This window comes from Equus asinus, chromosome 17 (genome assembly GCF_041296235.1).
Source record: "Equus asinus isolate D_3611 breed Donkey chromosome 17, EquAss-T2T_v2, whole genome shotgun sequence".
Taxonomy (NCBI): Eukaryota; Metazoa; Chordata; class Mammalia; order Perissodactyla; family Equidae; genus Equus; species Equus asinus.
In genome coordinates, this window is record NC_091806.1 from 611,238 (window position 1) to 623,299 (window position 12,062).

General features: G+C 40.7%; 1 protein-coding gene across 1 annotated transcript in view; it reads right to left on the minus strand.

Annotated features, from left to right (window-relative positions):
- HIPK3 (homeodomain interacting protein kinase 3) overlaps positions 1–8,410 on the minus strand; it is a 162,521-nt gene extending 154,111 nt beyond the window's left edge. Inside the window, exon 1 of the mRNA XM_044750017.2 lies at positions 8,173–8,410. The gene's annotated coding sequence lies outside the window, so the exon portion shown is untranslated. The remainder of the gene's footprint in view (positions 1–8,172) is intronic.
- Positions 8,411–12,062: the final 3,652 nt, after the last annotated feature.

Below are 12,062 nucleotides of genomic sequence, written 5' to 3' on the forward strand. Positions count from 1 at the left end.
GTGATGGTTGCACAACAATACGAATGTACTTAACACCACTTCAGTGTACGCTTAAAAATGGTTAAGATGGTGTTTTCTTTTTGGAGGAAGGTTAGCCCTAAGCTAACATCCACCACCAATCCTCCAATGTTTTTTTGCTGAGGAAGATTCGCCCTGAGCTAACATCCATGCCCATCTTCCTCTACTTTATGTGTGGGATGCCTGCCACAGCATGGCTTGATGAGAGTACATAGGACTTACCCGGGATCTATACTGGTGAACCCCGGGCCACCAAAGTGGAACATGTGAACTTAACTGCTATGCCACCAGGCTGGCCCCATAAGATGGTAAGTTTTATGTTATGTGTATTTTACTACAATAAAAAAACCGGGGGAAAAAAAGTAGGTAGCTGTCAGGATAGTTCAGCTCCCGACAGTCAAGGGCTCTGAGCCCTTCCATCCCTTGGCTCTCCTAGCTTCTCGGTAGCTCTTCTCAAACTTTATTTTTTTTAAATATGAGATTTTAAAATTTATTTAATTTATTTTTTGCTGAGGCAGATTCACCCTGAGCTAACATTTGTTGCCAAACTTCCTCTTTTTTGATGTGAGCCACCACGGGAGCATATGGCCACTGACAGACAAGTGGTGTAGGCCGCCTTCCCAGGCCACTGAAGTGGAGTGTGCTGAACTTAACCACTCGGCCACCAGGGATGGCTCCCCAAACTCTAATATAAATGTGAATCACCAGGGCGTTTGTTAAACTGCAGACTCTGATTAAGTACTCTGGGGTGGGGCCTATTTTAACAAGTTCCTTCTAACAAGTCCTGATGCTGATACTACTAGTAGCAAGATGCCAGGGCACTGTTTTTGTCTGAATGGTGTGGGTTGTATCACTGTCGGGACTGACTTCCAGCTCAAGAGAAGGGAGAAGAGAGGAAGTGAAGAATGAGCAGTTCCTTTAAAGCAAGTGAGTTGGAAGCTGCACGTATCACCTCTGTTCCTGGTCCACTGGTAAGAATTTAGTCACGAGGCCACACTGAGCTGTAAGTCTATTACTGCAGAAGACAGGCAAGCAGATTTTGGAGGATGACGAACAGTCTTCCAGGGATCTCATTCTAGATCTCAGTTTCTTCATCTCTTGAATCAGGGTCTTTGCACCTCTAATATTCTGGGGTTTTGTGACAGCAAATGTCCTCAACTGTATAAACCTGGATTCCGTGTTGATTTGTTGCTTTCTTGTAATGTGACAGGAAAAGATTTTGTTTTTAGACAAAGAAGACTTTTTATTTTGTTTACTACTCGCTTTTTTCTAATGAAAGCGCATTACTAGATGAACAGGTTTCATCTAAAGGATTTCATCATTGTGAAGACACAAACTGAAGAAACCAGCAGAGAGCTGAGCAGCACCGCAGGAGAAAAAGGAGAGATCTAGGAGTTTGGAGGGGAGACCCCAAGGGCTGTAAAGCTGAGTGTAACCACGCAGGCCTGATGAGCTGCCTGTAAAAAGGGTTAGAAGCGGAGAAGGCATCTGGTACTCAGAGATGAACTCGCAGGGAGAACAGAACTGGTTCACGGGGTTTGTTATTAAATTTTACTGTGTGTCGTATGACGTAACCGCCAATGCATCTTCTGTACAAAATCTTTCCTCCAGTGCCTTGTAGAATGGGTTTTGAGATAGAAAAAGAAGTGCTTGGTTCTACTGTAAGGGATGAACAAGGGTTGTCACAGGGCTACGTAATGCAGTAGATACTCTCATTTATCTTCAACACTTGCTTTAAAATAAAAAAAGAAGAAAACAACACACCCACACACACAAATACAGGCAGGGTTTCTGCACCCAGAAGGCTGACTGGAGGATGTTTCCACTGGGATGACTTCTTATGAGGGCCTCAGCTTCCATGTCCATGAATTAAGGAATAGTTGAATAATAATGTTTAAGTTTCCTTCCAATTTTACACTTCTATGACTCAAAATCAGATGTTAAACAGAATTTGAGTAAAACTGACTCAACCATAATTTATCAGTTTGGTAGTACTATGAAGGCAGAAATAAGCAGTGGGGAATTGACACAACATAATTTATTCCAGCAAAACACATAATTAAGATATATAGAAAATGAAAGACAAAGGCCTTTCTTGGCTTGGAAATCTATAGCATTGCACCAATTCTTCACTTTGTGCCTTGAGTTATAATTTTGCTTTTGAAAAACAAACATTGTTCTTTAGTGTGTTTTTGCTCTGACTTTACAAGAGGAAGGGTCTTACAAAAGATTATTATATATACACAATAGGTAACAAACACACATGGTACGAAATTTTAAAAGCACAAGAGGGGGCCGGCCTCATGGCCAAGTGGTTGAGTTTGCATGCTCCAATTCGGCAGCCCAGGGTTTCGCCTGTTCGAATCCTGGGCGCGGACATGACACTGCTCATCAGGCCATGCTGAGGCGGCGTCCCATGCCACAACTGGAAGGATTCACAGCTAAAAATATACAACTATGTACCGGGGGGCTTTGGGAAGAAAAAGGAAAAATAAAATCTTAAAAAATAAATAAATAAAAATACAAGAGGCTAGGAGTGATATCAGCATCAAGGGGCAGTGAGTTTCCCAGCAATCTCTCCCCTCCACCAGACAATGAAGAAGACATTCACACTCCAACACAGGACATCCAAACATGACACAAAGACATCTGAGAGACCCACATGGCCATATGATGGAGGGCAGAGAGGCTGGAGCCCCCTCGGGGGAGGTAGAACAGGGTAACAGAAAACCTCACTCCCTCCCCAAAGACTGGGGTCTGGGACTTCAGGAGGCCTCTGTGAGGGAAGGAACAGGGGAGGGGATGTTCATTGTTGGGAACATCAAAGACCCCTGAGGAGCCTCGCTGCCTAGGGGAAAGCCCCTACTGAGGTGAAAGCTAATGTGGGGGTGGGGAGGGACCCTCATCAGGCCAACACCCCAGAGAGCAGATGGCAAGGGCAGAGCGAGAAAACCCCGAGAGCACACAGAAGAAACACCCCTCCCTCTACCCCCCCAGCCCAGCTCCAGCACCCAGCATCTCAGTGGAACTCAGACGGCTCAGAATATGCAGCTCTTGACCCTCACCCAGTGGCAACAGGCTGTAACTGTGACCAAATAATACCACGATGCGCAAAAACAGAGCCACACCCTCTAGCAGTATCAAAAATTATATTAAATCTCCAGACCAGAGAGAAAATGACAAGTACCCAGATATCAGTCCTGAGGACACAGAAATATGTATTCTAAATGACAGAGAATTCAAAATAGCTATCATCAAAAAACTCAAGTTAAAAGAGAATGTAGAGAACAATTCAATGAGTTCAGGAGCCACATCACAAGAGAGATTGAAACTATAAAGAAGAATCAGTTAGAAATATTAGAGATGAAAGACACAATGGAAGAGATAAAACAAAATACGGATTCCCTGAATGCTCAAGTGGACACCATAGAGGAGTGAATCAGCATAATCAAGGAGAGACATGTTGAAATGCTTCAGATAGAGGAAAGAGAAAACTAAGACTAAAAAGAAATGAAGAAAGCCTCTGAGAAGTATCTGACTCAATTAGGAAATGCAATATGAAACGTATAGGTATTCCAGTGTGAGAAGAGAAGGAGAATGGAGCAGAAAGCATGTTCAAAGAAATAATAGCAGAGAACTTCCCAAACCTAGGGAAGATGATGGAAATCCATGTGGAAGAAGCTATCAGATCTCCTAAATATGTCAATGTAAAAAGACCTACTGCAAGGCATATAGTAGTAAAACTGGCAAAAGTGAATGACAATGAAAAAATACTAAGGGCAGCAAAGCAGAGGAAAATAACCTACAAAGGAACCTCTATCAGGCTTTCAGCAGCTTTCTCTGCAGAAACCTTACAGGCTAGGAGAGACCAGAATGACATATTCAAATCTTTGAAGGACAAACATTTTCAGCCAAGAATAGTCTATCCAGTGAAAATATCCTTCAGATATGATGAAGTAATAAAAACTTTCCTAGATAAACAAAAGCTAAGGGAATTCATAGCCATGAGACCGCCCCTGCAAGAAATCCTCAAGAAGGCCCTCATACTTGAAAGAAAAAAGGGAGAAAGCAGTTACAAAGCTTGGAGTGAGGTGATAAATAGGTAGACAAAAATCTGAAAATTGTAGCTATACATCAGAATAGGCTAGCAAATACTCAAGAATAGCATTAAAGATAAAGGGAAGGAAAACAACAAAAACAAAGATAATCTTGTCATTTTAATCACAAACTCACAACAAAAGATGGAATAAGATGTGAGAAAAACAACGTAGGAGGGGAAGAGGAAAGGGACTGAATCAGTTCAGTCTAAGGAAACAAGAGGCCATCAGAAAACGGACTATCTTTTCTATGAGATTTTGACTACAAACCTCATGGTAACACTAAACAAAAAAAAGCATAACAGAGACACAAAAAATAAATAAGGAGAAAACAAAGAAACACAACATAAAAAAACACAAGTACAAAAACAGGTGCACAGATCAATAGAACAGAACTGAGAGCCCAGAAATAAAACTGCACATCTATGGACAGCTAATCTTTAACAAAGGTGCCAAGAACATACAATGGAGAAAAGACAGTCTCTTCAATAAATCATGTTGGGAAAACTGGACAGCCACATGCAAAAGAATGAAAGTAGACCATTATCTCACGCCATACACAAAAATAAACTCAAAATGATCAAAGACTTGAAGATAAGTCCTGAAACCATAAAACTCCTGGAAGATAATAGAGGTAGCACATTCTTTGACATTAAACTTAAAAGGATCTTTTCGAATACCATATCTTCTCAGACAAGGGAAACAAAAGAAAAAAATAAACAAGTGGGACTTCATCACACTAAAGAGCTTCTGCAAGGCAAAAGAAACTAGGATCAAAACCAAAAGACAATCCACCAAATGGGAGAAAATATTTGCAAATCACATATCCAACGAGAGGTTAATCTCCGTAACATATAAGGAATTCACACAACTGAACAACAAAAAAACAGCTCAATCAAAAAATGCGCAGAGGATATGAACAGACATTTTTCCAAAGAAGATATACAGATGGCCAATAAACACATGAAAAGATGTTCAACATCACTAATCATCAGGGAAATGCAAATTGAAATGACATTAAGATACCACCTTACACCTGTTAAAATGGCTATAATCACTAAGCCTAAAAATAACAAATGTTGGAGAGGGTGTGAGGAAAGGGAACCCTCATACACTGCTGGTAGGAATGCAAACTGGTGCAGCCACTGTGGAAAACAATATGCAGATTCCTAAAAAACTAAAAATAGAAATACCATATGACCCAGCTATCCCAGTACTGGGTATCTACACAAACAATTTGAAATCAACAGTCCAAAATAACACATGCACCCCTATGTTCATTGCAGCACTATTCACAATAGCGAAGACATGGAAGCAATCCAAGTGCCCATCGACTGATGATTGGATAAAGATGTGGTACGTATATACAATGGAATATTACTCAGCCAGAAAAACAGACAAAATCATCCCATTTGCAACAACATGGATGGACCTGGAGGGAATTATGCTAAGTGAAATAAGCCAGAGAGAGAAAGACAAACACCAGATGATTTCACTCATATGAGGAAGATTAACAAACACATGGACAGAGAAAACAGTTCAGTGGTTACCAGGGGAAGGGGGGTGGGGGGTGGGCACAGGGGGTGAGGAAAGCACTTGTGTGGTGACAGACAAGAAATAATGTACAACTGAAATTTCACAATGATGTAAACTATTATGAACTCAATAAAAAAATTAAAAAAGAAAAACCAAATCTAACCAAACAAAAAAGTCTTTGGAATATTTTAAAAAGGTTTCAAGACCATCATGGGGTCATATACAATTTTTTGATGTGTGGGACACTGGGAGGACTAAAATCATCATGGCAACATCATTGAAAATGGAAGCTGATGGTCCCACCCTCATCTGATGAGATGCGAAGAAAGAGCCCACCAGACCTTTTATGCTTGACACCCTCTACAAGTTGCCACTCTGGTTTAGAGCTGAAAAATCCCCACTACCTGGGAGAGTGGGAAGACAAGAAGATAGTCTCTCGGCTTACTAAGGTGAATCAAAACCTCCCCAATGGAAACATTTTAAAACGTGATGGTTAGGTTCTGAAGTGCTGACAGCAAAATTACAGTTTAAATAGGTTTGGTGGTCTGAAGACACAGTGACTTACCATTTCTCATTTTTGGGACCAAACTCATTTTCATGTCAGGAAATTCCTCGATTGGAAGATTTAATGAGAGGAAAAGTTAATATTAACCATGGAAGAGATTTTCCTATTCATTTACCTGCCTGGCTTGTATTCTTAGATTTATACATGTATAAATTTATGCATGCCCTTTCTAAGGTATGAGTACTTGTATGAGCTCTCAAGCCATGAAAAGACATAGAGGAACCTTAAATGCATATTACCAAGTAAAAGAAGCCAATCTGAAAATGCTGCATACTGCGCAAGCCCAACTATATAAACATTCTAGGAAAGGCAAAATTATGGAGACAGTAAAAATACCAGTGGTTGCCAGGGGTTGAGGGGAGGGAGGGATGAAGAGGCAGAGCCCAGTGGATTTTTAGGGCAGTGAAAATACCTGGTACGATACTATAGTGGTGGATACGTGTCACTATACATTTGTCCAAACTCAGAAAACGTACCACACCAAGAGTGAACTCTACTATAAAAATGAAGACTTTGGGTGATGACGTGTCAATGTAGGCTCATCAGTTGTAACAAATGTACCACTCTGGTGGGGATGTTAATAATGGAGGAGGTATGCACGTGTGCAGGCAATGGGTATATGGGAAATCTCTGTACTTTCCCCTCAATTTTGCTGTGAACCTAAAACCACTCTACAAAATAAAGTCTACTAAAAAAAAGTACAAGGGGCTACACAGGGAAGTGTACCTCTCAGTATCCCCCTCCTAGCGCCACATCCCCTGCAGGCAAGAACCTGTTTCTTGGGTATCTTTGAAGAGGATGTTGTAATGAGACCCTTTCTGTCTTTGTAGCCTCAAAGGTTGGGAGAAAAGAGTAGATACTACATCCACTCACATTCCAAAGAGAGTGGCTGCCTTCCAAACAGGACGTACAACGGCAAGAATCAAAACCAGGCTTTGTGAACCGTGGCCAATCTGGAAAGTATGAAAGCCGTGATGTTGAAGTCACCAGAGGGGGATATTCTTTGGAGAGGATTGTGTTATTCCTGTCTGCTTTCCTCATGCCCATGGGGGTTAGGAGGATGGTGTTTCCCCTTACCTTAAACCAAAAAAAAGCCTTCAATAAGACCACTTCTAAGGCTGAGCTTGAAAGCATCTCTCAGAGTTTGGGGGAAATGGTGGAAGGGTGTCTGATGCACACCTGGGAAATCTAAGGCGAGAAGCTATGGCTTTAGGACCAAAGAGGCAGAATGGAGAGGTCACACTTCCCTGGGAATGAGTTGCACTGACGCAAGGACCAAGTGGATTCATGGGCAAAAACTAGATTGAAATTGGTCTAAAACAACATCACCCAATTTGGCTGTCCAGAGGGCCATGAGACCCTAAGAGTGTGAGTGTGTGTGTGTGTGTGACCACAGACACCCAAGGGCTGAGGGTTAGGTGTGTAAGCGGCCTGCTGGAGAAAAGCATCAACCACATCACAGGAGTTGCAGTCGGATCCCCTAGCTGGGGCATCTCTGAGAAAACCACAGAAGAGGTCAGGAAACAGGACGAGAACTGCAGCTCCTAGAAGGCCCCCAGAACTAGAATCACCTGTTTGTCAGTCAGGTATGACCTTTGCTACCTCTTACTTCTCCCTCTTCTGTCAACCGTGGAGGAGCCAGGGGAGCTCAGAGGAGGAGGGTGAGGCAGGAGACCAAGGCTGCGTCGTGGGGAAGTGTCGGCCCATCCCTTCCTCATGCTGAACCCAGAACTGAGCCAGAAGGAGCAGCTCTGGTGACACAGGGGTTTGGAGTTTCAGTTATTTCATTGGACTGTGTTCAATTACAAAAATGAAACTATTATTGGAAATAACAGTGTTGAGAGGACTTAATTTTCTTTGAGTGACCAAAAAAGTTATGCTCTTGCACAAGATTTCCTCCAAGGTTGAAGGGAATAGGGAAGGCAAAGACTTGTTTCCTTCCTGTTTTTTACTGACCTGTTCTCGAGTGTGACCCACTGGACAGATTGTTACAAAAGCCTATACATGGATGCTCCTTGCACTGCTTCACACTTTCCTTTTTTATCATAACACAGCTGGGTGGCTGTTCCATATTAGTGCACATAAATTTACCGCATTCTTTTAAACAGCTGCATCGTAGGCCATTTTAAGGATGTACAGTGGCTTATTTTAACTGTTCCGTTTTAGGGTGTTGTCAATATAGTGATGTCTTAATCTGTAAAGAAAAATGTGAACAAAATTAAAAAAACACTTGAATGCTTCTACTCTACTTAAATAAACACACTTTATAAGTATCTCTTTATTTTATGTGAAATATATTTCCATTTTAGAGGAACTTTGTTAAAAAAAAAGACCCTCCTTGCTAAGCTTCAGAGTAATTCACATCACACTTAACCATCTACTAGATAAGGGTTATTAGAAATTGGAAGCTGAAACTGAAAGCATTCAATATTAAGTAAAGCAATTACAACTAAATTAAATTCATTCTGGAACTTGGCTGAGCCACATAGAAACATTTTCCACCTGTTTCAAGTTATAATATTTTAATACTACCTAGGAGAGTCAAAGGAGATCAGTTATTTATTTTGAAATCACTTTTTGTCTTTTTAACAGTTCTGTGCTTATTATGTTGGACACTGTTCTAAGTTCATTACTAATGATAACTCACTTAATCCTGATAACAACCTAGGAAGTAAGTATTGTCTTTATACCCAGTTTACAGATGAAGAAACTGAGGCCCAGAGAAGCTAAGTAACTTGGCCAAGTCACATAGCTAGAAAGTGGCAGAGCAAGGATTTGAAGGCAGGAAGCCTGGCTCCAGGGTTCACGATGATAGTCACTACCCCACGCTGTCCCCTGCACACTGACCACAAGTCTGTGACATCACTGCCAGGAGCAAGACTTACAGAGTGCTTTCTTTCTTTCTTTCTTTCTTTTTTTGAGGAAGATTAGCCCTGAGCTAACATCTGCCACCAATCCTCCTCTTTTTGCTGAAGAAGATTGGCCCTGAGCTAACATCAGTGCCCATCTTCCTTTATTTTATATGTGTGGGACACCTGTCACACAACAGCGGTGTGTTGGTCCACACCCGGGATCCGAACCAGTGAACCCCAGGCTGCCCAAGTGGACCACGCAAACTTAACCACTGTGCCACCGCACTGGCCACCCAGAGTGCTTTCTTAAATCCCAAAAGCATGAAAACACAACTGCACAAAGATACACGCACCCCTATGTTCATCACAGCCTTATCCACAATAGCCAAGACTTGGAAGCAACCTAGGTGCCCATCAATTGACAAATGGATAAAGAAGATGTGGTATATGTATACAATGGAATACTACTTAGCCATAAGAAATGATGAAATCAGGCCATTTGTGACAACATAGATGGACCCTAAGGGCATTATGCTAAGTGAAATAAGTCAGAGGGAGAAAGTCAAATACCAAGTAGAAGATAAAAACAACAACAATCACACAGAGACAAAGATTGGATTGGTGGTAAACAGAGGGGAAGGGGGGAGGGGGAGAGTGACAGGGGTGATCAGGTACGTGTGTGGTGATGGATGGTCATTAGTCTTTGGCAGCCCGGGGTTCACAGGATCAGGTCCTGGGTGCCGACCTGCACACCACTCACGAAGCCACGCTGGGCTTCTAAGTAATGGTTTATTACATATAAGTAGATTTGCCTAATAAATCCTCTGCTTCAGAGCTATCCAGAAGGTGGTATCCAACTCTTTGTTAGGTCACCTCAAGGCACAGTACAGTTTGTTAAGTAATACTAGTTTTCTAAAAAGAAATTAAATGTATTATAGTGGGTTACCAAACTACTGAATACACATGGAGCTACCTTTTAAAAATATTCCTGTCGAAAGGGTCCACATATTTTTTGTTACCAAAAACTCCTCTAACTAGAATTAAAAATAAAACTTTAAGGGATAACTGTTGAAATAAATAAATAATTTGGTAATTCCCTTTTGAAAATAAATGTAAATACTACCTTTTTAGTTGCTTAGTAAAATACTTATTACAAATAAGTTATGCTCAAAGTAAGTGTAGTGTATTAAAATATAGATATTCCTTAAAGATCTCTTTTTCTTGGATAAATTTACCCTCTTGGACAAAAAGACTCCAGAATGTGGCAGGTGGATGGTGCCTGTAGTCTCACAGCCTAAGCAAAACAAACTTAGGAACAGATTTTAAAAAATAGATTAAGTGTTTTCTAAGCTACTGCTTGCCTACATTAGCCAGCTGGAGCCTTTAAATAATTTAATCCCTACAACTGCCAGCTCCAACTGGAAGCCGTAACAGGGCCTGGGCTTACTGAGGCTCCGACAGGTGCGGCCTGACCCCGCCTCCCCGGCTCCCCGGCGGATCTGTGACCGTGTGTGTGGAGGACACGATGTTCTTAACCCAACAGGGCGCTAATCACAGTGATCCAGATGCCTCTTGTCCTGTCTTTCACTATCATAGTACCTAAGACATTCCTCTATTTGTTTTCAGAGAAATACCTAGCACAATGTGTGGCGTATGAGTTTGTTTTCAATGTTGCTTGTCTCAGCAAGATCCCTCTTACTATAGTATAAGTTTTGGAAAGCAAATTAATTAATAATTATTTTCTTCCTATTGTTATTGCTTTTTCTACTCAACTGAATTTTCTATATTAGTGCTTACCGAGTACCACTAGAGTTGCTCAGGTTTTTTTCCTTTTGCACATCTATAAGCGGTATAAGAATGTACTTGTTGCTTATGTATTTAAATATATTTATAGAGAAAATTCAGACATACCTTTTATATAATTGAACTGAAATAAGTTTTCCTATCAAGTTAAATTGAAAATCAAAGAAGAAACGACCATTATCATGCCCTTAGTACTCAACATATTACAATATTATAATAAGATCTTTGCTAGACACGCAGCAAAAAGAAGTTTAAAAACCAATAGCTATCTTGATATCCACATGCAAAATAATCAGTTTGGACCCTTACCTTATACCATATACAAAAGTTAACTCAATGGGGCTGGCCTGGTGTTGTAGCAAGTTCATGCGCTCTACTTCAGCAGCCTGGGGTTTGCTGGTTTGGATCCCAGGCAGGGACCCACACACTGCTTATCAAACCATGGTGTGGCAGGCGTCCCACACATAAAATAGAGGAAGATGGGCACAGATGTTAGCTCAGGGCCAATCTTCCTCAGCAAAAAGAGGAGGATTGGTGGCAGATGTTAGCTTAGGGCTAATCTTCCTCAAAAAAAAAATAAAATAAATTCAAAATGGATTAAAGACCTAAATGTAAGATCTAAAACTACAAAACCCCTAGAAGAAACCATAGAGGAAAATCTTCAGGACACTAGGTTTGGCAATGATTTCTTGGCTATGACGCCAAAAGCATGGGTAACAAAAGCAAAAATAGACAAATGGGACTACATCAAACTTTATAACTTCGTGTATCAAAGGGAACAATCAACAGAGTGAAAAATCAGCTTATAGAAAGGGAGAAAATATTTGCAAATCATATATCTGATAAGAGGTTAATATCCAGAATATATAAAGAACCCTTACAACTTAACAATAATAAAACCAGATAAGCCAATTAAAAAAACGGGCAAAGGACTTGAACAGACATTTCTCCAGAGAAGATATACAAATGGCCAACAAGCATATGAAAAGATACTTAACACTACCAATCACAAGAGACGTGTACTTCAAAACCACAATGAGATATCACCTCGCACCTATTGGGATGGCCACTATCAAAAAACCAAAAAATAAAACATATACAAATAAATATATAATACATATATAAAATAAACATATATAAATAAAACAAAAAATAAAAAATATCCTTGCCAGTATTGGCAAGGATATGGAG